This window comes from Nannospalax galili, unplaced genomic scaffold (assembly GCF_000622305.1).
Source record: "Nannospalax galili isolate Female #2095 unplaced genomic scaffold, S.galili_v1.0 scaffold366, whole genome shotgun sequence".
NCBI lineage: Eukaryota > Metazoa > Chordata > Mammalia > Rodentia > Spalacidae > Nannospalax > Nannospalax galili.
In genome coordinates, this window is record NW_008355168.1 from 1,659,280 (window position 1) to 1,684,607 (window position 25,328).

Here is a 25,328-nt window from a genome sequence, read left to right on the forward strand (position 1 = left end):
TGGAGTTTGCGACACACATGAGCAGCTGATCCAGGTAATTCTCTTAGTTAATATGAATACCTGATATTATCAAAATAATCTTAATAGTTCCCATAGTTTCCCGTCACTTATTTTTCTTATATAGGAGCATATGTAAAACTGGCCACTGCTGCTATTAGCTGGTCAAACTGTTAACTGTTAGAGTAATTACAAAGAAGAAAGTTTCAGGTTTACTTTTGTCAGTGCTCTTGACTTCATATAGACCTGAATTTCGGGTCTTTTTTACTTTTCTTTTTTGCATTAATTGAGTGTGTGTGTATGTGTGTGTGTGTGTGTGTGTGTGTGTGTGTGTAGGGGATGTGTACGAGCACCTATGTGGCACAGCACTTGTTGTGGAAGTCAAAGCCAATTCTTTCCTGTCACCATGTAGGTTCCAGGGATCAAACTCAGGTCAGCAGGCATCAGGCTTGGCAGATAGTGCCTTTACACTGCTGAGCCTCCAAACTTTTATTTTAGATTTTGAGATTTTTGAATAGTTGTTTCCTTTTGTGTATTTCAGTTGAAAACTGTCCAGGGAACCCTGTAAGCCCTCAGGAAGAAGCTTTATAGATGAAATTGGAAATCTGTACATGTAGAATTTAAAAAACAAACCTTTGTTTCTTTTCTGGTCTTTCTGCTTCCTGCTGTCTCAGGGTCTCTGCCTCTGGGTTAGAAGGTAAAAAGATCAGAAACATACCTGTATCTACATGTCACTCCATAGTCGAATATTCTGTCTGTCTGTCTGTCTGTCTGTCTGTCTGTCTGTCTTTCTACCTGTCCTTCCTGTCTGTGAATGAAGAGATAACCTGGTCTGGAAGGTGATGGGAAGGTGAGCTGGAAGCAGCTTCTGTTCCCAGTCCATGGAAGAGGCTGGCCTGAAAACCCCAGTGAAAAAGTAGAAGCCCAGTATGTAAACCTGGATCGGTGCAGGAGGAGGTGGGGGGGGTGAAGTGAGATCTGTATGTTGCTAAAAATGCCGGAGTTGTACTTCATTTCCCTCATGGAAGCCCCTGTGGATGCATGTGGAAGCCAGAGGAACGAACGTAGACAGAAAGCCACTGCGGCGGTAGAGGGTGAATTAATCTCAGCTCTGGCTGCTCAGGAAGGCTTGGAAGAATTACCCACTTTGTCAGTGAAGTTTTCCTCTGTCAGAGACACCCAGAGTTGTAAGCACTTGGGATCATCATGAGGCATTGGGAAACTCCAGGCAACTCTTCAAGGTAGAATCAGTTAGGGAGGAGAGATGTTTATTGGTTTCTGCGTGGTGTGTGTGTGTGTGTGTGTGTGTGTGTGTGTGTGCAACATCTTTTTTTTCGTAAAATGAGATATAAGATGCCCTGCCCACTGTGTCTTCAAACATTAACAGGGTGGTCTGAAAGCTTTGTAACTGGGCCATGAGGATGAGCAGGAATGTGTCCTCCAGAGGCATGGTAGAGACGGTCAGAGGAGGGGCAGGAACAACTGGCCATTCTCCTGGGAGGTGTTGTTGATGTACAGAAAATGTCCCTGAGCCTATCTGCCCTGGTTTGTGCATAGATTCCAAGTTCTTGTTCACAGACCAGGGGAAGGTGGTAAACAGCCTGGCTTCTCTGCCAGAAGCAGGGATCCTCGGGTTGTTCGGGGCTTTTGGCTTCCTGTTTCTTCTGCTGCAAGGTTGGATTGTGCCCAGGGGAGCAGTCAGCTCCCTGTGTCTGAGAGAAAGCCTCAGGCCCTGCCCTGTCCCCTCAGAGTGGCATGCCTTGGCACCTGGACTTATTTCCTAATTCGTCTTTGGAGGTCTCTGAGCTGGAATTCGGGTCCTTCCCCTGTCCACGGCCCATTCTACTCAGATTGAACATGGAGGTGCTGCGGGGGGGGGTGTCTCCCATCCGGCTCAGTTGTGGCCCCCACTTGGTTACTGAGCTCTGAGCGTTGCACCTGTTCATTAAGATATTTCTGCACGCTGTTGATGGAACCTAGGGCCTCGCCATGCTGGGCAAGCACTCTATGCTGATCTCAGCCTTCATTTCTTTTTACTTTCTTTTTTGATAACCCTTGATGTAGCAGATTTCATGGCTTTAAACTTTGAATAAACTGGGGTGCAGAGGAGTTATGCCATCTGGCCACCTGTCCCTCTTGAGTTGGCTTCTTGGCTGATGCCCAACAATGCTGCCCCTGGTCCTGTCATTGATCTTCCCATTTTCTTCCTGAGGGGAAAGGGTGGGGTTGCTGCTGCCCAACCCAGGGGCATTCCTTTCCATTGCGTAGTGCTGTATTGTGCTTTCAGAATGTTCTAGGCAGGAGCTAAGGCCCAGGAATGCAGGGATGGAGGCTTCTACTCAGTGACTGCTTCCTGGCTCCTCTGGGGTGGATGCTAACCTGTAACAGTTACTACAGAAACCACTGGTGCCCACAGTGCTGTGTCAGAGCTGCACTGACAGCCTAGCTAGCAACTGGTACCCCCTTTCAGTGGGGGTGGTATTAAGATGGCAGAGAGGGGTGGCTATCCTCATAGACATTCACAGGGCTTTGCAGAGGGAATAGTTTTTCATTTAGGTGGTAAAGGGAAGCCTCAGGGATCGCGCGCGGCTCAGCAGTCAGGATGTAGGTAGATTCGCTTTTTGGAACAGACTTGCTGGTCCTCAGGGGGAATGGAGTAGTCTGGGAATCCCGCTGGAGCCAGGTGAGGGCCTAAGACCACTGGACATGAAGACCAGGTCAGTGGGCTAACTCAAAGAGCACGGTGCAGGGCCATGTGTGTTGAATGGATCCACTCTGGGGATTGGCCAGTTCCTGAGCAAGGCTGGGACACAAGGCAGAGCTCCAGATTCCTGATGAAAAGGATAAACTAAATGACCTTTGCTGGAAATGGAAGGAATTCCATATTGGATGTGTGAAAAAAACCACTAGGAAATACTGTGAGACATGCTTGGCCCTACAACCTGGGCCTTCTCGCCTCACCTGCCTGGGCAGCAGCTGTGTGGGGCAGGCCGGGAGGGAAGGCACCTGGCTGATCAGCGCACCAAGGTAGCACTGGAGCTCTGGAGGTCTGAAATCTTTCTCACCTGCCTTCCCTCTTTGCAAACACCACCAGCACAATGAGAAAAGGCTGGTAGGAGCCCAGGGCTCTGGTAAGCGGCATGCTGAGAAACGCTCTTTACCTTTCTCAAATGCTTTTCTCCCCGTGCTGAACATTACCCGAGAAGCATCCAGAATGGAATAGCAACAATATTTGCTCGTTTTCATGACAGAGCTGAGTCAGTCTCACGGGAATCACTTTAGTGGTGAGGCTGGGGCTGAATAGTTGTTTGGCAGGACAGACGGCATGGGGGACGGACAGCAGTGGGTCCAGTGTCTGTGCTTCCCCTGGTGCATCTTGGAGCTTCGGTTGTACTGCACTCTGTAGAGATGCAGGCAGGTTGCCTGTGCCCAGGTGGGTTCAATAGCAGTGGAAACTTCCAGGTGCCCTTGCAGCCACTGCTGCCCCAAAAGCCAGCTCAAGGGGGAAAGTGAGTCAACCCGGTGCAGGAGAATCACAGCCTAAGCCTACTGGTCTTAGCACATCAGTTTCTATTGAAGATGTGACAAAGAAAATGGGGATAAATAAAAAGTAATTGTTTATATTTTAATGATGTCCTGTGTGAGCCCTGTGACCCTTGGGGTAGTGAGAAGGAATATAAAACTCCCACTTTGGGTGCTCAGGAATGCTATTCTGTTGTCAATTTGCAGAACAGAAAGTGTTTATTATAAAGTGTGGAGAAGTTTTTATATGCAGCGTGAATACAGCAAATTGTAGGAAATAAATCTGAGGAGAAAGTTCATACCCTGAGTCCTGGAGCCTCAGCTTTTAAATCAATACTCCAGTCCACTGATGAGGACGCTTCCACAATTGCTGGATCAGTGTAGTTGGTCAAAACATGAAAGGACTCCACAGGGAGGAAGCAGGTGAGACACTAAATTCTCTTCTCAGTCTGGGGACAGCCTAGGCTCCAAATCCAATTTCTGTGACTGTAAATTCCAGAGTTAACTATGACAACTGGAAATTTCACTAAAATGAAGGCCCCTGGTCTGGTGGCATTTTGGGACCCTTGTAGCCTTTGGCTTTTGCCTAGTGGGGGTTATGGTTGAGCTTTCAGGACTCAAGGGCCAAGGATCTCTTTGCAGAAGTGCACTGTAGATTTCAAACCATCGGCAAGGGCTACACATGCAAATCTGACAGCTGGAAGGGCACGTGTGGCCATAAATGTGGGGCTGAGGCCAGGGCTTTCCAGGTAAGTGCAGAGAAGCATGATTAGCCAAGGGACTGGGAAACTACCAATTTGACAGGACCACAGGATAAAATTACTCAGTCACTATTCAGCAGACAAGGAAATGGAGCCCAGAGAGGAGTGCTGAGCTGTGTCTTGAGTCTCTAAGCGAGGCAGCATCTTTCTGCATCTACTGCGTTCTCTCTTCTAGCTCCCAGGGCCATCTGCTCCTCAGGACAAAGTCATGCTTGCTACTGTCTGCTGGTGTCCCCGCCCTGCCGATGGAGTCTTGTTCTCACATGAGCATAGCCTGTGTCAGTGACAACACAAAGTTTCAGTGTGATGAGTGACTGACCAGCCATTTGAGTGCCAGTTGAGACATGAACCCAAAGAGGAGAAACCTGAGGTTAGGGAGAAGGCCACACCCAGGCTGGAAGCCTCTATGCCCAGGGAAGAGCACGGAGAGGATAAGGGGCCAGTACGTGTGTCATAGCATCAAGAAAGCAGGCCCTGTGCCATTGGCCTGTGGTCTCCTGATCCAGAAAGCACTCCCTGCGAATGGGCTGAATGTTTCTTTAGTTATCCTCCGTCTCCACATTCAAGGTACCAACCAGATACAGAAGTCTGACTACCTACCACCTTGGAGGAGGTACCTGGGATATTTTGCCTAGAAAAAGTCTTCATGAACTGAAGAGTGTGATGTCCTTTTTAGGCTCCTCAGACTTCAGTTAACACCTACATTGGAAGTATGTTGTGCTGTGTCACTTTAGTAAATTCATTTTTAAAACAATTCAGGCATGAGTTGAGGTTGACCCTGACGCCCCTAAATGCCAGTGGAGTCTCTTCATGCATGAGAATGCGCACTAACCTGTGGGTGAAGCTACTGATTCACTATCCTGGAGGTAGGTCATGTTATTCACCAGCACTCAGGAATCATTGGACTTTTAAAAATATGATAATATTTATGATATTTATGCATAAGTCTACAAATTTCGGGGGGCAGGAGAGATGGCTCAGTGGTTAAGAGCACTGGCTGCTCTTGCAGAGGACCAGGGTTGGTTGAGTTCCCAGCACCCACATGGCAGTTAACAACCATCTGTAACTCCTGTTCCAGGGATTCTGACGGCCTCTTCTGTCCTCATGGGCACTGCATGATAGGGGTGTACTTATACACATGCAGGAAATATACATATAAAATTAAAATAACAAATAAATAAAAAAACCTAAAAAATAAAAAAAATTCTGTTAAAGAGTTTTAAGAAAAAGGCTTTTGATCTCTGATAAGTCAGCTAGCAGGTAACTCATGTCAAGGGACATTCTCTTCAGTGGAAGCAGACATTCTGCTTAAATGAATGAGAATATGAGGAGAGTAAACATGTTTTCTTTTCACAGATAGAAGCTCATAGTTATCCTTGAGGAAGGTACGATTTAGGGCAGAAAGCACACAAACATGGAAGGGCGTGTCCTAAAGAAAGGTAAGGCGCATCCAGGTGGACTGTAGTTACAAGCTCCTTCTAACCTCAAGAAAACTCAGGGCAGGAAAGAAGACAGAAAATGACTGGCTGGTCCTCACAGCCAGCATGTTTGGAAACGCCAGGGATGTTCTTGGTCAAGAGCAGCTCGTTTTACTTGGAAATGTTTGCAAGTGTTAGACTTCTAAGACATGACTTAGAGAGAGGATGACCCGGTGCCAGGGTTTTGAAGGATCCCTCACAGTGGAAAATTTTTAGTGCTCAAACTGCAGGAAAGGTCAGCTATAGGCTGATTGGAACACTGAAGAGTGTATCTTGGGCTCCTTAATTTCCTAAGGTTCCCTGTGATGGACAGCCAGAGTCTTCAGCCTGGCCTGATGCAAATGGCCAGTTTTATTCTCTTTGCTAGGTCTCACCCGTCCTTTGCTTTAGCAGTGAGAGGCAAGGCATGTTTTTTTGTCTTGTCTGTATTTTTAAGTTAATGGACTCATTTCAAAGAGCAGTTTTATATTTATGAAATAATTGTGTGGAAGGCACAGGGTTCCCGTCTGTGCCATTTGGCACAGTTTTGGCTCCCTGATATTGACATCTTATTATGAGTGTGGCACACTGGATGCACCAGGCCTGTGTAAGGTCCATGATTGACACTAGAGCTCACTCTGTCTGGGGTACATTCTGTGGGCATTATAGAATCCTGCAAAGTAGCTTCATTCCCCAAAAGGCCCTTGTGGTTATGTTTACTTATTGTCCACTCAACTGTCCCTCTTCCCAAACCCTGATGACCACTGGTTCTTTTTACCAGCTCCATGGTTTTGTCTTCTCTAGAATGTTAGATGGTAGGAATCCTACAGTGTATATGTAGCCCTGCTCTATTTTACTTAGCAGCATATGTTTAAAGTTTCTAGTGTCTTTTCATGGCTTGGTAGCTTGCTTCTATTTTTTTTCTGATCAACATTCCATTCTCTGGCTCTCTTACAGTTTATACATCAGTCTATTGAAGGGCATTGTGGCTGTTGATAGTATGTTCCTTTAATCCTTAGCATATATGAGAATTATTGAAACAGAAAAAAATGGCTGAGTCAGGAGAGAGATATTTACAATCTGTATCCTTTAAAACATCAAAAATATATTCTGATTAGAAAAAAAATATATAGCTGACTCCATGTAAAATTGCCAGCATTTGGCCACTTTTCGCTTTCACAAAATAACAGTTTCACATAGTTAACATAACTTATGCTCCCAACATGTAGCTAAAGTGCAGAAATAGAGCAAGTTGAGAGGGAAATGCAGGATTTTTATTACAGTTAGAGTAATATGAAATTAATGTGAGATGATTTCTTGTCCCACGGACCCTCTTGGCTTGTTTATCTCCACACCCAGTCCCAGCTGCAGCCCTGGCCACTTGACTACGCAGTGCTGCGCCCAGGGAAGCCCACCAGCACTCATAGCGGTCTGACAAGTGTCTTGTCCCTGGGCACCAAGGCATGGCTGTCTCATCTCCAGCTCTCCTCTCTGCAGGACACAGAGGGGGCTCAGTTTCTCTGGTTCAGACAAGAAGCTGTGCGGTACACTGTGCAGTGTAGTGAGACATGTTCTAAGTGTGGTGAAAATTATCAAATTCACCAGACATTGCTTAGTGCTCTGGAGGGTCAGCAGTGAACAGATTAGTCTCTATAAGCCTTCAAGAGTCTTACTTTGCAGGAGGCTGGCAGTAGCTGACGGGAGACGTCACATGTCCCCATCAGCCACTGTATGGCCTAGGTGGGCTACTCAGCCTCTATGAGCTTCAGGGTTTCTGGAGTGTTGATGGAGATAGATTAGTACCTATGAAATTAGGGTGTAAGTTGTAAATGGTTACTTCAGAATCCCATGTGGCTTCATTTCCAGAATGCTGCCTCAGCTTTGAGATGCCATCCTTGGGGACTCCCCAGGCAGGTTACCTCTTGACTTTTACTCTGTCATGGTTTTGGACCCTGGTCAAATTTGTGCCTCCTCTGTCAACCTCTGGGTCCCTCTCCTGCTCCCTCCTGCACCTGCAGACCATGTCCGGAGGGTCTGGGCAGGAAACGAGTACTTAGTAGAAAGATGGCTTGCAAAGTTGGGATCAAAGTTCAGGACATTCAGCGAGCAGTGATGGCTGTTTTCAGGCCCCACAGCCAGAAGTCCACTTCCCCAAGAAGACACAGACTCAGGATGTCCTGGAAAGAGAAGGAGTAGCCCAGCTGCAGTGTGCTGGCTTGTAGGGCTATGACGGTTGGTAGATGAAGGAAGAGAGAGACCGATCAGCCATGAGTTGTGGGAGAAAATGCCTTTAACTTTCCCTCTAGTCTACCAGATAGAAGCAGCTCTAGAGTGCTTGAAACTTTGTTTGAAAATTAAGACTTCCAACACTTCGACAGAAGAGTCAAAAGCAAGTAAGTGCTGGGAGCTTATGAGCTGTGCTGTTTCCTGCCACTTAAGTGCTGTTAACCGTGATTCTTACTTTTGTGTATGTCATGCTGCTAACATCTGCTGTGCAGTGTGTGTCACACAACATCCAGAGAACTAGAGTTGCCTTGTTTTAATCTCCTCTTTGGTCACCTCTCTCACAGCTCCTGTTTTTCATGTACAGATCGACCAACGCAGATATACCCCATCCATCTCCTCTCTCAGGATTTCGCACTGTGAGCCCTGTTCATCTGTCCTAACTGTCCCTCAGGGCCGTAGTCCAGGGAGCTGCAGACAGTCTCTGTGCTTTTGTGGTCACTAAAATTGTTGCAGCTGCCAGTGCCAGCCCTGACCACCCTGCCTAGCCCTTCCCTCCTCTGGAAATCCAAGGAAGGACTCTTAACCACACTTCCTTCCTTCTGGGCTGTCGGACCAGCCCAGGTCACTCCCTCCGTGCTCTTCCCCCATGCACGGTGGTAAGACATGCCCTCCTTCTTATGAATTAGGAATAATTAGCCATCTGTTCAGTGGTGATCATCTCTTCATCTGTTGGACCTCCTATACCTCAACAGCTTGTAAATATGCTGTGCTTTAGGATACATACTTATGAAGATGGGTCTGCCTGCATGTTTTACATTGATTGAATCTCACAAAAATCGGGGGTAAAAAATTTGGCAGAGAAAGTTCAAAAAGACCATCATCCTGGGACTGAGAATTTGGGGTCCAGCATTTGGGAAAGTAGTTTTTGTTTGGTAAAATCTATTCATCAATCACCTTATCTTTTGTAAAGTACCACAAATTGAGACTTGCTCAGTTAAGGGACCTTCCCATTTTTCCATGCTGTTTTACACGTAACTCTAGTGAAGTTATTTCATTTCTTGCCTAACATGGGCCTTGTTTTTTTCTGTGCTTTTGTTTAAGCATGAAGATATACAAATAAGCTGCTTGTTTTAGAAATGTTTGCCATGGTCAGGTTTGGCGTAGGAGTACGCCTGTGAAACTGTGGCTTGTAGGGAACTTGCTTATCTATAACCAAAGCTCCTCTGTTTACAGATTTTCTTCTTCTCTTTCCTCTCGCTCTGTTACTGTAGATTATATGCTGTGGAGTCGTATATGCAATGACAGAACATGTGACCCCTGTGTATCTAGCGTCTTACAATCCAGAGCCATACGTGTGTGCTGGTCAGCTTTGCAACTTAAAATCAGCTTGCCAGTTTTTAAAAGTAAAAGATGAGAGATTTCGATCAGAATCACACTGAACCTAGAAATAATTCATAGGTGAATTAGCATCTGAGCAATGTTGAGTTTTGAAATCCATGAGTGTGAGGCGTTCACTCATGTCTTTACTTCTCTTAGCAGTACTTTGTAGTTTATGGCATATGGGTCTTGTACTCGGGTTAATCTCTTATTAGTTTTTTATATCGTTGATGTTATCATAAAAGACCTTGTTTTTAAATCAATTTCTGATAAAATACAATACAGTAGTTTTTTTAGTATCACTTTTTATCCTGTGACGTTTCTGACGCGGCAGTGTCTAGGCACCTTTAAAAGTATTCTGTGGCATTTCTACTTTTGCTTCATTGCTTGTCCTGTCTTCCCGCCGTCCGTTCTCTGCAGGTGTGATGGATTCCATTGACTGAGGTTTAAAGGCTAAACCTACCCTGCGTTCTTAAGCTGCATCCCATTTCATCATGATATAGTCTCTTTTTTATACTTTGTTGGAGTTGATTTGCTAAAAATATGTTAAGTTTTTTATCTATATTCATGAAGAAAGTCAGATCTTCATTTTCTGTTTTTTGTGTGTATGTGTGTTTGTGTGTGTCATGTATGTTTGGAATGATGTTTTCATCACAATGAGTTCCTAATGTTTCCGTCTCAGTTTTCTGGAAGAGTTTATATGCAATGGTGTTCTTTCTTTCTTAATATTTGGTAGTATTTCCCAGTGAAACTATACATTGTGACGTTTCATCGGTAGAAAAGTTTTTAACTATAGGTTCAATCTCCTTCATAGGTGCTTTGACTTTCTTGCCTATTCTTGAGGAAGCTTTGAGAGCTTGATCTTCAAGTAATTTTCTCATCTCCTCCCGAGTCATAGAATTACTTGGCAAGAAGCCATTCATAAGATTGTCTTATTATTTTTACTGAATATAAAGTCTGCAATGATGTTCTGTCTTCTAAGACTGATGCTGGTACTGATGTTGGTACTGATGCTGGTATTGATGTTGGTATCAATGTTGGTGCTGACGTTGGTTACTAATGGTGGTATTGGTGTTGGCACTGATGCTGGTGTTGATGTTGCTATTCATGTTGGTATTGTTTTCTGTCTTTACCTGGTCAGTCTGACTAGAGGTTTATCAATGTTACTGATCTCCTGCTTTTATTGATTGTCTGTACTGTTTGTCTGTTTTCTACTTGATTTCTACTCCGATATTTACTTTTGGTTTTGTTCTACTTTCTAGATATTTAACGTAGAAGCCGAGGCCATTATTTTAATACCTTTCTTCTTCCCTGTTATCAGAATCTAGTGCTATAAATTTGGAATGCATTTTCAAAGCCTCTGCTTCATATAGAGTATTAAAGTTAATTGGGACTTTACAAATGTTTATGCTTTACCTTTATAGTTAAGGAAACAAATTAGTCTCTTGAAATTAACTTATGTGATCCAGTGGCATTTCATTGAACGTTTCCTGTGAAATATTTTGTGATGCTTCATATATTTGTACTCAGAAGGACACTAACTTTGATAAAATAGCCTTTGATGCAGTGCAATCCCAGTTTCCATCTGTCTGCATAGTCTGTGTTTTTGTGTCTGAATCTGGAACCATTGGTGAAAGGTGTACTATTAGGAACACTGATGCCAAAAGAGGTTAAGAAGAGTTGCTGTGGTGAGAAGCAGGCACAAGGACTGAGTGACAGTGGCAAATGTTTGTGATGGGAGATGCTGAGATGTCACAAGAGAATAACCAGGAAACGAATGGGAACTGCTGTGTCCTAGCAGTAGCTCAACCTAAGTGATGCACATTCCAGATGACTGGTGGGGATGCTTTGGATCTATGTCTGTGTGTAATACAGCCCAGGGTTAGAGACCAAATTTTGGATGGATTTTTTTTGTTACAGTTAGTTTAATCTAGCCAGAGAAAGCTCAGAATATTAATAAGGCTCCGCTGTTAACTTCCTCCATCGCTTGACACAATTTCATTAGTGTGTGCTTAGCTGAGAGAAGTTCAGAGACATTAGGAACTGGATTGAAATGTGACAGAGCCAGCACACCACCCTTGCTGATGATGCCCAGGAGAAAGGACTGTGTGGAGAGCAGACAGGGACACTCAAGGCAGCCCTTTTGCTGAAGCCCTAATTCAGTGAAGAACAAAGGCACTGGCGACCACAGCCTTCCTTAGGCTGCTGTGTTGTCTTGAAAGTCAGAAACAACTGCAGTGGGCTGCTGAGGAACTGAAGAGAGCTAAACCCTTTGTCTTTTAAACAGGTAGTCATAATTTTGCACCCTTATTTATCACTTGTCAGTGCATTTATGGGAAACAGCAGATCAGTCAGCAGGTGACGAGAACCGGGGCAGGCTAACCAGGAATCTAGTTAACAGCAGGTGGTGGGGGTGGAAAAGCTGTTTGTGGTGCAGCGTAATTGTGTGCTGCCCAGTGATGTTTGGATGAAGATGTTATTTTCCTCGGATGAGAATATCCAGCCTGAATACATGATTGCAGCACTTAACTGCTTCTCAGGAGTCCTGGGCTAACTTTATGTATGCACGGTTATCTGGGGTTAGCTTTTGAGAAGAGACTCTGAATCAAAATTACACTGTCAAGAATGATGAGGGTAAGGGAGAGATTCCAGAATACTGACCGTGTGTTTGAGAGGACAGGCAGAACCGTGGCAGACAGTTGGGTTTTCCTTGCCCTAATATCAATCACAAGACAGTGAGACTTATTAATGCGCTGAATGCAATCAGTTCAAATCAAGAAGTTCTGGACACCTATAGTGTATTTTGCTTTTTTAGAATATAGGGTGGTTCATCTGACAATTGTCCTTTGCCAAAGAGGCTGTGATTTAGAGTTACATGAGGTGAACCAGAGAGTTAATAAACCATAAAATTGTATCTGATGAACTGATTAAATGAAATGACAGAAGGCCAAGACGAGACCTGTGATGAGTTCGAACAGGAAGAGATTAGTGTTCTGGAACTACTAAAGACTTCATTGAGAGCTGAGCCTTGGCGTCATCGTAGAAAGGTGATTGTGGTCATGCGGCAGATGGCATCATGGCGTCAGGTGAGAATCGGCAAACAGGTCATTAGAGAAAGCTGCCTTGTGGTGTGTCCTGCGGTACAGCACTGTAGTCTGGCCCCTGGCCTCCAGAGTCAAAACCTGGCTGTGAATTCTGGTTTGGTGTCACCTACTTGTTTGCAGCCACAGGCAGTTAGGTATCGGTTCATCTCTGGTGTAGACGTTAACACCATGCAACATTCATAACACATTGTCAAAATTGGTCTGTTCAAGGAGCCCCTGTCATTATGTACACATGTACATCTGTCCACATGTATGCACTCGGCATTGTGTCCTGGGAAGGACTTTCCCTGGAGAAAAGTGGCTCTGTATAGCTGAGAGGATTCCTGAAAGACTAGAAGGCAAGAGCTGGCTCCTGATAGTACCCCAGCATCAGGGGGACAGGCTCTCCTTGGGGCAGTGCTGGGAGGTGACCCTTCACGTCCCTCGTCAACCAACTCCTCTCTCTGCATTCTAGAAGTTGCTAAGGTGATTCTGCTGGTTTTTCTAGATGAATGTATTCTTTTTAAAAAGTGAGTTTTGGCTCTCCCTCTCCATCCTTGGTTCTGTTTTCCCTCTTTGGTGAGGTGACGAATCGCAGTAGTGTCAGCAGCAGTAGAGATAGTGGTCCTGTGTCTCCTGGTTCTCTTGAAAGAGACGGTATCAAGATTTCTCCATTAAGTTTAACGATCGCTGTGTGGAGAGATTATTGCCACCCGACTCAGCTTGCTGTGTGTGTGTTTGCGTGTGTACTAGTCTATCACATGTTGTTAGTACTTCCAGAGAATGGCGCCCTGGGAGATACATGACTTGCAAACACTTCCTTCTGCTATGATGTTTGTGTTTGCATGTTTCGTTGACGTCCTTGAATCATAGTTTCTAAACACATTTTCATAAGCCAATTAATGTAATTTTTCGTATCATATGTGCTTTTAGTGCCACATCCCAGATCTGATGACAGAGTCAAGGTCACAAATATTTACTCATTTTTTTCCAGAGTCTTATGTTTTTTGCTGCTATGACAAGCCTGACATGCTTCAAGTTCATTTCTCTGTGGGCTGAGTCGGGATCCACCTTCACCCACTGCAAGTAGATACTTCTTTGTTTTGCCTCCACTTTTGGTGAATTATTTTGGCACCCTCAAAAACAAATCACCCACTAATGAAGGGGTTTATTTACAGCCTCCTGGCTCTGATCCATTGCCTAATGCCTGCATTTCTGCTACGGTGACTGATTACTGTGACTTTATCGTTGAACTGGGAAATTTAACTCTCACCATGTTTCTTCCTCTCGGCATTGTGTGAGCTAATCTGAATTCACGTGGCTTCAGGATCTGCTTATACCTAAATGCTATTTTCTTTCTTATGCTATTAAAAACTAACTTGCTTTTTTTAGAATTAGCTTTTGAGATTGTTCACTATTAATACTTCAAAAAGGGGCTGGAGAGATGGCTCAGCAGTCAAGAGCACTGGTTCTCTTGCAGAGGACCCAGGTTCCACACGGTGTCTAACAACCAAGTGTAACTCAAGTTCTGGGGGAATCTAACCCCTCTTCTGACCTCCATGGGCATTGCAAGACTTACATACATGCAGGCAACATATTCATACACATAAAATAAAAAAACCTCAGAAAAGCAATTGGATTTTAGGTATTAATCATGTATCTTGCTACCTGACTGAATTAGTTTATTCATTCTGAAGTTTTATTTTTTTATTTTTCAATAGGTTTATCAGGGTCTAGTCATTTGCAAATAAATTGTGATCTTCTGATTTTATTTTTAGTTATTTTACAGAGCACACTCAGCTTTGACGGCTCCTGTTCTGTTTCCTGAGCTTTCTCTTCCCCGCGCCCTCTCATCTCTTCTAAAACCTTTTTTACACCTTTTTACCCTTATTTTAAAATGCTTTAAATTTGGGGGAGTGTACATATGTGTGTGCTGTATGCATGTGTACATAGGTACATGCTCCCATGTGTGCACATGTGGAGGTCAGAGGTTGGTGTAAATATCTTCTTATTCTATTGTCCACATTTTTAAAAGGAAGAAATGTCCCAGCTGCCCTGGAACTTTCTATGTAGACCAGGCTGACCTCCATCTCACAGATCTGCCTGCCTTTGCCCCTCGAGTCCTGGGATTTAAAGCACCACCAGGCCTGCCCCACCTTATTTTTGAGACTGGTTTTCTCGCTGACCCTGAAGCACACCATTTCAGTATAGTGAGTGGCTGGTCAGTCCCTGGGATCTGCTGTCTTCATGTCCCCACACCTGGCTCACAGACACAGGCCCCCACACCTGGCTCACAGACACGGGCCCCCACACCTGGCTCACAGACACGGGCCCCCACACCTGGCTCACAGACACGGACCCCCACACCTGGCTCACAGACACGGTCCACACCTGGGTCACAGATAGGTGCCCCCACACCTGGATCACAGACAGCTCCCCCCACACCTGGGTCACAGATAGGTGCCCCCACACCTGGATCACAGACATCTGCCCCCACACGTGAGTCACAGATGTGCCCCCACACCTGGATCACAGACATCTGCCCCCACACCTGGGTCACAGATAGGTGCCCCCATGCCTGGATCACAGACATCTGCCCCCACACCTGGGTCACAGACACATGCCCCCATGCCTGGGTCACAGATAGGTGCCCCCACACCTGGCTCACAGACATCTGCCCCCACACCTGGGTCACAGATAGGTGCCCCCACACCTGGCCCACAGACATCTGCCCCCACACCTGGGTCACAGATAGGTGCCCCCATACCTGGATCACAGACATCTGCCCCCACACCTGGGTCACAGATAGGTGCCCCCATACCTGGATCACAGACATCTGCCCTACACCTGGGTCACAGATGTGCCCCCACACCTGGCTCACAGACATCTGCCCCCACACCTGGCTCACAGACACGTGCCCCCATGTCTGGCTTTTATGTGGCACTGCAGAGTCAGGCTTAGGGCGTCAGGCTTGAACGTCACTTCACCCAGGTCATTTCCCAGGCCTTCAGACCACCTTTGCCTTACTCATATTTTAATGTTGTTTATAAGATTCATTAGGGTCCTGTCATTTGCCAACATAAATACTTTTGCTTTTTGCAGGTCTAGATGTACCCCACCTCAGCACATGGGTTTTGTTCGTTACTTGTTACCCCATTTGACGCTCCCACGGCATGGTATGCCAGTGAGAAGGAACACGCTTGTCTGGCACCTCACCCTGGGGGCAGAACGCCTGCTCGCCCACCACCCACCATTAGAGATGTTGCTAGGGGTTTTCTCTGGCCTTAGTGAGTGGAATGAGTCCTTTCTTCTTCCTAGTTGTTGAGTGTTTTTGTCATCAAAAAGTGTTAGATTTTGGTCAGACTTTTCTGACATTGTTGATGTGACCGTGGAATGTCCATGTCTCTCTGTTAACAGCGTGTATTACATTAATGGATCTTCATGCAGTAAAGCAAGATCTTGATGATATCTATGTCTGCATTGTGTTTATGATACCATGGTTTTGCTTTATGTTGGTGTTACCTTCGTCCCCTTGAAGCAGGTTTATCTCCCCCATTGAGGACTCGTGCTCCATCGTTTCACTGTTCTGTTTCCCTTTGTGCCGGTGCCTGTGAGAAGATTGATGTCCAGATCACGATAAAAGTACTGCAAAGGAGCTTATTCAAGGACGGGACAACGGCATGGCTTTGGAAGGGTTGAATTAGAGTCGGCTCATATGAGAGTGAAGGGATTTCCCAGGGCCGGGCGGGAACAGGAAAGAGAACGTTCTCAGGACACCGGCAGCTGGAGAGTCGCAAGTCCGGAAGAGGTTTGAACGGTGCCTTTGCCAGTGGCTGCCTTCCAGACCTGCATGTCCCAGCCTCCTGTTTGCAGTCCCTGGAAGCCTGGCTGGAGCCTGGTTCTTGATGCTGCCTCTACCCAAGTCCCTGCCATTCAGGGGAGGAAGATGGAAGTGTCAGAAAAGGAGGGGAATCAAGCCATAATTTGTCAGAATCTGTGTTCCCAGGGCCATCCATAAAAATACTAATTCTGAGCCCCCCCCCCCCGCCCCGGTCTAAAAGCTGTCTTTTAGAAAACTATGAATCAGATATTCAAAGAACCAACAGCCTTTGAGAGAGAATGGACTCTAGGTATGTCCTGTCTTCAGAAAGGCAGGCAGGTGACAGAGTGAGACTTGGGAATTAGTCCCATCCAGCCCTCCTCAGGAGAGTGTACTTGCTAGTTGAGAGGTAGAGGCTCTGGGAACATCTGAGGACTGTTCTTGAGTAAAGCTATCATTTGCTGAACCACCTGTCTAGAGAAGATGAATTATTTCAGAAATTTCTTATTTTTCCTTAATCATTCAAAGCAACCTGCAGACAGACTAAAAGCTGGGACTGAGTAGCAAATAGATAGACTGAAAAGCAGGTGGCACTTGAGCTGTCAGTGCTGGATTCGCAGCTGGTATCATAAGCAGGTTTCCACTTAGGGTCTGAAACGTATGCTGAACAAAACAAGTACTGCTGGAAACATAAAAGACGCTTCTGAACACTTAGCTCTGTCTGGGGACTCTGCAGTGTGAGAGTCAGTGGAGGAAAATCCTGTTTCCCACCATTAGGTCGAACAGTCCCACCATGCAAATATTCTACCAGTGTCCTAGAGTTTAGCATCAGTGATGGATGAAATTCCCAATCCTGAGCCACTTTAGTGAGGTAGTTTTGTGTGCAGAAAAACTATCTCAAATCCATGTCTATGTGATAGTGGAAGTGGTGGGCAACAGAAGATGCCACCTTATACCTGCTGTTATACACTGAGAGTTTAAAAAAGAACATGAATGGGCTGGAGAGATGGCTCAGCAGTTAAGAGCACTGATTGATCTTGCAGAGGACCTGGGTTCAAGTCCCAGCACCCACATGGCATCTAACAACTGTCCATAACTCCAGTTCCAGAGGAATCTGACGCCCCCTTCTGACTTCTGTGGGCATTGCATGACATGGGTGCACTTAATACATGCAGGCAATACGTTCACACACATAAAATAAAAATAATAGATAAAATATTAAAAAATAACATGAATATGAAAAATTTGAAATATGGTTACTTTCAGGTATACCTGAAGTTGTCCTTAAAAATGTAATTTGCTGAGAGATGAATAATCTCTGTGGTAAGCAGCTATTGTGTTTTGTCAATTTCTATTTTTTAAAACTACTGTTTATGAGACTGGAGAGACGGCTCCGTGGTTAAGAGCACTGAGTACTCTTACAGAGGACCAGGGTTTGCCTCTCAGAACCCACATGGCAGCTAACAACCATCTGCAACTCCAGTTCCAGGGGTCTGATGCCCTCTTCTGGCTTCCACGGGTACTGCATAACATGGGTGCTCTTACATACATGCAGGCAAAACACTCATACACATAAAATAAAAATTAATCAATTTTTTTTTGTCTTTTGAGACAGGGTCTCCCTGTAGCCCCAGCTGTCCTGGAACTCACTATGTAGACCAGGTTGATCTTGAACTCACAGAGATCCGCCTGCCTCTGCCTCCCAAGTGCTGGGACTACAGGCGTTAATCAATTTTTAAAAACCAAGTTTTTAGGTGAGGTCTGCTGAAGTTTAGTTCTGTTACCTGGCTCACCTGGCTGCTTACACTGTTGATGGGTGTTGGTAGAGAATGACTCTGTGCAGAATATTTAAAAGTGCAACGTGGGACTGGATCAGGACTATAGAAACCAGGAGGAACTGGAGATGCAGTCACAAGAAGAGTTCAAGCTGAGAATAATAATGGTACATCTCAAAGAATGTTAAATGATGGAGTACAGGGTGAAATTCTAATGTTATGCAAAATAAAGAGGCCCTGAGGCAGGCTGAGCAGCACACAGGAACCTGCTCCTCTGGGGACCCTGCTGGGTATTAGGGTGACCGTCCTGCTTAGAAGCTTATCATCTCAGGACTAGTACACCTTAAAGTGTTTTCTACAGGCTCGGCTTTACTCCAGACGAAGAGGTGGAGACTTGATTGGGCCGGTCTGAGGCCATCCTGGTGGGGTTCATCTTGGAAAGTGATATGTAACACAGGGCTAAGTTTTTCTTCAGTTCAGCGGTGAACTTTGTAAAAGAAGTCAAGAGATCTTGGGGAATTACAGCTCAGGACTGGCTCATGGTTCAGCTTTCACAATTCAGGATTTGGTAGCTTTGTTCCTTCAAATCGCCCATTCCTCGCTGACGTTAACCACTGATCACATACACTGTTTTTTCTCCTCATCTCTAGTGTTAACTTCTCTGCAAGAGGCTTGAGAGGCATATCATTTTCATAATTTTTCCAAAATAGCAAAAGAAAGCAGGCCTAGATGAGCCCGTTCTATTTCTCCTGTGCTCAAGTTGCACATACATCACAGAGACACATTTAGCTTAGCCCTCACACCACACAACAATTCCCTTCACGCCTTGGTGATAATTTAATTTTTTAAGTTGCAAGACTTTGATTTAAAATTGTAATGCATTGATGTAGTCACTTGTGTAGGCAGACAGCAATGTGGATGCCGCACAAATATGTTTATACAATTATGCTACATCACATCTCAGCATACATGATTTACTCCAACACAAACTCATTTTTCCATAACACAGTACTCATTAAAGAAAAGTATTTCTCATTTTAAATAGTTTTAAAAAATATTTCAGAAAGAACAAAGTGACCTAATTCTAGGAACTTTGAGACCACATTTTTTATTGTTTGGTTTTTTGGTTTTTAAGAAATGTACTGATTGCTGTGTATGAGATTAGGTGTATATTAGATTTGATAGACACAGTATGTGCTACCCAGTGAGTCATCGTAGCAACAACGTACAACAGACTGGGGGACTTTCGGTACATGTTTCTTTATAGCTCTGGAAGCCATAAGTCTGTGGTCAGGATGCCAGGTGGGGTCACTTTCTGGGGAGGGCTTTGCCTGGCCTGTGACAGAAAGAGAAGGAGGGGGAGGAAAAAGGAAAGAGGATTGAAAGGGTGGGCAGAAAGAGAAGGAAGCTCTGCAACTGTTAGGACCCTGTAATAAGAAACCAGGGGCGAGTCTAGTCCATAGCAGCCTATAAGTCTGTCTGATCACAGGTTCAAGGTTACTTTGCCAAGCTAGCGCTGGCAAAGCTGGTCTCTTGGAGACTGTGTGTCTATTAACTCTGCCAAGCTTCTCCTCCGCGTCTGGATTGAGTGCAACAGTGTGTTGTGTGCGCCCTGGTGTGTGCGGCAGTGTGGCTGTGTGTCCCCTGGTGTGTGCGGCAGTGTGGCTGCTGCCTGCATCTTTACTTCTGCGCCAGCTGCAGCAATTCCCAGTGTCTCCAGAACTTATGCGTCAAGTGCCGTCTTCCTTCCCGAAATGTGTACAGGCTGCTAAGACCCTGGGGTGCTGCTGCTCAGGGCACTGAGCTGCAGGCCCCAGCTCCTCTCTGCCCCACACTGCAGAAGCTAGGTTTGGAGATGGCAGTGGAAGGTCGAGGCTGTTTAGTTTTAGAATGCGAGGAAATCTGTACAGATGATGACCTCAAATGTACGTGACTCACACAGTTGTCACATTGATGGCTCTTGTTCCTGATGGCCTTATTCTTTACCGTCTGTTCAGGCCCTTGGTGGAGAAATCCTGGCTGAGTGGATGGGAAGCAATAGTGAACCAAACAGATTCTGTCCCTGTTCAGTACGAGTTTATACGGTGCAGGTGTTCAACAAATGCTTTGGTCTTTCTGAGACCTGCTGTCCCTAAGGCAAACCTAGATGCCAAATCACTGGTATTGCAATACATCTTGAAAATTATGTTTCCCCTTAGATTACTAGAAAGATAGATTTGGTCTCAAATTTTGGAAAAATAAAAAACATATACACAACAAAGCTGAAATCAAGTGTAACTAGAAAATGGTAATCCCTTGGTATGTTTTCCCCAGACTATTGCCACGTGTACGACATACATGCATGTGTAAACATATTTCTGTTTATGAATTATATCCTTTGTATTGCAGTTTAAAATGGCCGTTTTCTTTACCACACTGTGTTTTTTTTCCATATCATTGATTCACAGTCTGCTGACGGCTGCTTTGTGACCTATTATATAGATATTTTATAATATTTATCTCTCTTCTTTTAGAGGATTTGATTATTATTTTTTTTTTTTTTGGTTTTTACTACTATACTTCAGTGGCAGTATATGTTTTTAATTGATCCTTGAAATTAATTCATAGTGGGGCTGGAGAGATGGTTCAGTGGTTAAGAACACTGGCTGTTTTTTGCAGAGGACCCGGTCAAGTCCTAGCACCCACATGGCAGCTAACACCTGAAAGTGACTCCAGTTCCAGGGGAATGTGACATCCTTTTCTGACCTCCAAGGGCATCACACAACATGGGCGCACTTACATATATGCAGGTAATACACTCATATGCATAAAAATAATAAAATATTTAAAAAGAAATAAATTCATAGAAGACTGCTGAATCAAACTAAATCCTACCTTTTTGGGATACATTGTACAATTTCCATCCAAGAAGCTTCTGTGCATTTACATGCCTCTTAGGTGTGTACAAGAGTGCTATATTTTCTGAAAAAATAGATTGCATATATTTTATCAATCCCTGCCAATTTTATGGATGAAAAAAATCTTTTTTCATTTAAAAGTTGTTAGGTAGCCCTTGGATGAACTTCATTTTAAGCATCTTGGCTATTTGTGTTTCTAAAAGTGTATTGATATTGTTTGTGTATTTTAATGTTGTCTTTCTATATAAATTTGTGAGACCATATTCTCTCAAAGGCCTGTCCTACATGCCCTGCCTTGTGGAATGGTTAGCACCAACTCCTGCCACGCCCTCAGGCACACTCGCAGTCCTGCTCCTTGGGCCTTGTTTGTAGAAACTTCCCAAGTACAAAGTTAGGCACGTGGAGCTCGTTTTCTTTCTTACACTTTCTTACATTTAGGGGTTTTTATTTTACTTCATTTATTTGTTTATATTTTGTCTCATTAAACCATAATATATACATCCAGTCTTTCACGTATGAGTTCCTTTGTGTTATAGTCCTCTGTGTGTGTTAGTCCTCCTTGTGTGTTAGTCCTCCTTGTGTGTTAGTCCTCTGTGTGTGTTAGTCCCCCGTGTGTGTTAGTCCCCCATGTGTGTTAGTCCCCTGTGTGTGTTAGTCCTCTGTGTGTTAGTCCTCCGTGTGTGTTAGTCCTCTGTGTGTGTTAGTCCTCCGTGTGTGTTAGTCCTCCATGTGTGTTAGTCCCCTGTGTGTGTTAGTCCTCTGTGTGTTAGTCCTCCGTGTGTGTTAGTCCCCTGTGTGTGTTAGTCCCCTGTGTGTGTTCGTCCTCCGTGTGTGTGTTCGTCCTCCGTGTGTGTGTTAGTCCTCCGTGTGTGTTAGTCCTCTGTGTGTGTTAGTCCCCTGTGTGTGTTAGTCCCCTGTGTGTGTTCGTCCTCCGTGTGTGTGTTCGTCCTCCGTGTGTGTGTTAGTCCTCCGTGTGTGTTAGTCCTCTGTGTGTGTTAGTCCCCTGTGTGTGTTAGTCCCCTGTGTGTGTTCGTCCTCCGTGTGTGTGTTCGTCCTCCGTGTGTGTTAGTCCTCCGTGTGTGTTAGTCCTTTAGTCCCCCATGTGTGTTAGTCCCCTGTGTGTGTTAGTCCTCTGTGTGTTAGTCCTCCGTGTGTGTTAGTCCTCTGTGTGTGTTAGTCCCCTGTGTGTGTTAGTCCCCTGTGTGTGTTCGTCCTCCATGTGTGTGTTAGTCCTCCGTGTGTGTTAGTCCTCTGTGTGTGTTAGTCCTCTGTGTTAGTCTTCCGTGTGTGTTAGTCCCCTGTGTGTGTTAGTCCTCCATGTGTGTTAGTCCCCTGTGTGTGTTAGTCTCCTGTGTGTGTTAGTCCTCTGTGTGTGTTAGTCCTCCAAATGTGTTAGTCCCCTATGTGTGTTAGTCTCCTGTGTGTGTTAGTCCTCCGTGTGTGTTAGTCCCCTGTGTGTGTTAGTCTCCTGTGTGTGTTAGTCCTCCGTGTGTGTTAGTCCTCCGTGTGTGTTAGTCCCCTGTGTGTGTTAGTCCTCTGTGTGTGTTAGTCCTCCGTGTGTGTTTAGTCCTCCGTGTGTATTAGTCCTCCGTGTGTGTTAGTACCCCGTGTGTGTTAGTCCCCTGTGTGTGTTAGTCTCCTGTGTGTGTTAGTCCTCTGTGTGTGTTAGTCTCCTGTGTGTGTTAGTCCTCTGTGTGTGTTAGTCCTCTGTGTGTGTTAGTCCTCCAAATGTGTTAGTCCCCTGTGTGTGTTAGTCTCCTGTGTGTGTTAGTCCTCCGTGTGTGTTAGTCCCCTGTGTGTGTTAGTCTCCTGTGTGTGTTAGTCCCCTGTGTGTGTTAGTCCCCTGTGTGTGTTCGTCCTCCGTGTGTGTGTTCGTCCTCCGTGTGTGTGTTAGTCCTCCGTGTGTGTTAGTCCTCTGTGTGTGTTAGTCCTCCGTGTGTGTTAGTCCTCCGTGTGTGTTAGTCCTCTGTGTGTTAGTCCTCTGTGTGTGTTAGTCCTCTGTGTTCATCCTCCGTGTTAGTCATCCTCTTTTGGCCCTCTCTGCTTTTCAGGTAGTATCTCCCTTCACCCCAGGCTGACCTGGAATTCACTTTGTAGCCCCTGCTAGCCCCAAACTCACAGTCCTTTTGCCTCTGCCTCCCTAGTGGTGGAATTACAGGTCTGTGCTACCACACTCAGCCTTCTCTACCCACCTTTTTACACTATGTCTCTATAGCAAAATTTGAGTGCTGTAAGAGGAACCAACTGCCCTCTGAGTGGATTTCAGCCCCACTTCGCTAGATGCAAACCATACCTAGCACTATTGTCAGGGTCACCTAGACGGCTCATGGGCCCTAGTGAAAACCTGCTAGTAATATTCCACTAAATGGACATAGTATTAAAATGGCTCCTGGTGACGCAGTCTGTGCTTACAGGTCAGTGCATCTCTCAACCCTCCTCAGAGAAGCTGCTTCTTGCAGTAGAAAACAATTAATACAGTGACCAGCAACTGGTCAAAGTGCACAGAATAAGAGACTACAGAATTCTCAGCACTGAGGACATCTATATCCTCCCCTTCCCAGAAGGCTCAGATGTCTTCTTGGGAGGGGTGGAAAGTGTAAGAACCAGAGGTGGTGGCTGAGTACAGGAAACAGTTCTGCCACCAGCAGGACGCTGCACACAGGAACTCACAGTTATTGTGACAACGTGCCCAAGACCTGCTCAAGTGCAAGCCAGACAAAATCCAGCATTGAGTGAGGGACCCAGGCATGGTCTACCACCCCTATGTGAGGGTTTCCTGGCAGCCCAGAGCTGCTGGAAGAGGAGGAGTCAGGTTTCTTTAAGGGTATAAGTGCTGGTAGGTAGCCTGCCTTCCAGGGCAGGTTCCACACCCAAGAATACTTGGGAACTACTTATCTGACTTGATGGGGTGGGGGGCGGATACCAAGTTGAGGGAGTTGAGAGGTAGCCATGGATCTGGGAGGAGTTGGGCTAAAAGTGGATATGATACGAATGCACTGTATGAATTCCTCACACAGATGTGCAGTATGATTCTGCTCTTGAACTGCTGTGAAAAGCCTTCAAATTAAGCGATGACATTTTTAATTTTCTTACTTTATTAGCTCAGACGGTATCATCTCAGCCAGGTGCCATTTCACTTTTCAGCTTATACCTCGGTTTGTATTATGACACAACATGTACGCCATTTCGACTTACTTCCATTTATCATAGCACATATTTTGCAAAGAATTGTTTATTCTTGGCAGATTTTAAAGGTTGTCCTTGGGCTGGAAGTGGAGCTCAAATGTAGCCTGTTTGCATCCCAGTTCCCATCCCCAGCACCACAGAAATCTTCTTTTACATTACATGGCTTTTTTTGCTTTTAAATAGGATTTTTATGCTTTTCACACAATACACCTTAATCCTATGTAGACTCCCTCCCCTCGTACTTCGTACTTCTCCCATCCCTATCCACACATTCTGTCATGTATGTTAAGGCCTAGTTTGTGTCCTCAGACGTCTCCGTATGAGTTCCTCCACTGGATCCTGGTGAACCTATCCAGTGTCACACATTACATGGTGTTTGAATGAATGCCACTGACCCCTGCGGGGAGGCGGGCAGAAAGTTTGAAAAGGCCTGCCACGTGTCTCTGCTGTGTCGGGGTTGGCCCAGCAGCCTTTCTTAGTTTACTTGAATCCTTTTAGGATCTTGTAGTCCAATTTCAACACTGGCTACAAATAGACTCCAGAGCTTGTCAGTAGGCCACAGCCTGGGAATGAGCTCTATAATCTGGACCTGCACAGTTCTAGCTCTCTGTGTGACAACAAAGCCTTCCTCTAGGAGTTTCCCTTCCTACTTTTCTAAGTGGCCAATCCTCATACCCACTCAGTAGGACACAGCCTGCTTCCACGGCAAGAATGGAAGATGCAGAGACCAAGAAGGAGACCCACCCGTTAAGGGATCTTTCACTCTAGTGTGGTGTTCTATAGCCTTGTCAGGGCTTATATCTGGAGCCCTCAATCAGGGACTCTAAGTGCAGTCCTACAAGGACACCTTTCCTTCTGGTCTTTGACAGTGATCTCCTGTCTCACACCAGCCAGTGTGGCAGTGAATTAGACCCTTGGTATTTGTTTTCATGAAATATCTCAGAAATGGTGGCCCATACTTCTCTAACGGTCCGTGTGTTCTAGGCTCTCCCTTTTTTCTGAAGTCCTTGGCTTACTTCAGCTGAGTTCTGGAAGAGGTAAAATTAGAGTCTGTCTTAGTTTGTTCTTCATTGCTGTGACAAAACACTCTGACCAGTACCAACTTGGGGAGGAAAGGGTTTATTTGTCTTACATCTCCCAGGTCGCACGCAATTCATCAGGGAGCCCAAGGTAGGAACTCAGGGCAGGAACCTGGAGGCAGGAGCTGGAGCACAGGCCATGGAGGAA

General features: G+C 45.3%; 1 protein-coding gene across 2 annotated transcripts in view; it reads left to right on the forward strand.

The window, feature by feature from the left end:
- The window catches only part of Zmat4 (zinc finger matrin-type 4), a 396,947-nt gene that overhangs the window by 89,944 nt on the left and 281,675 nt on the right, over positions 1-25,328 (forward strand). The window lies entirely within an intron of this gene.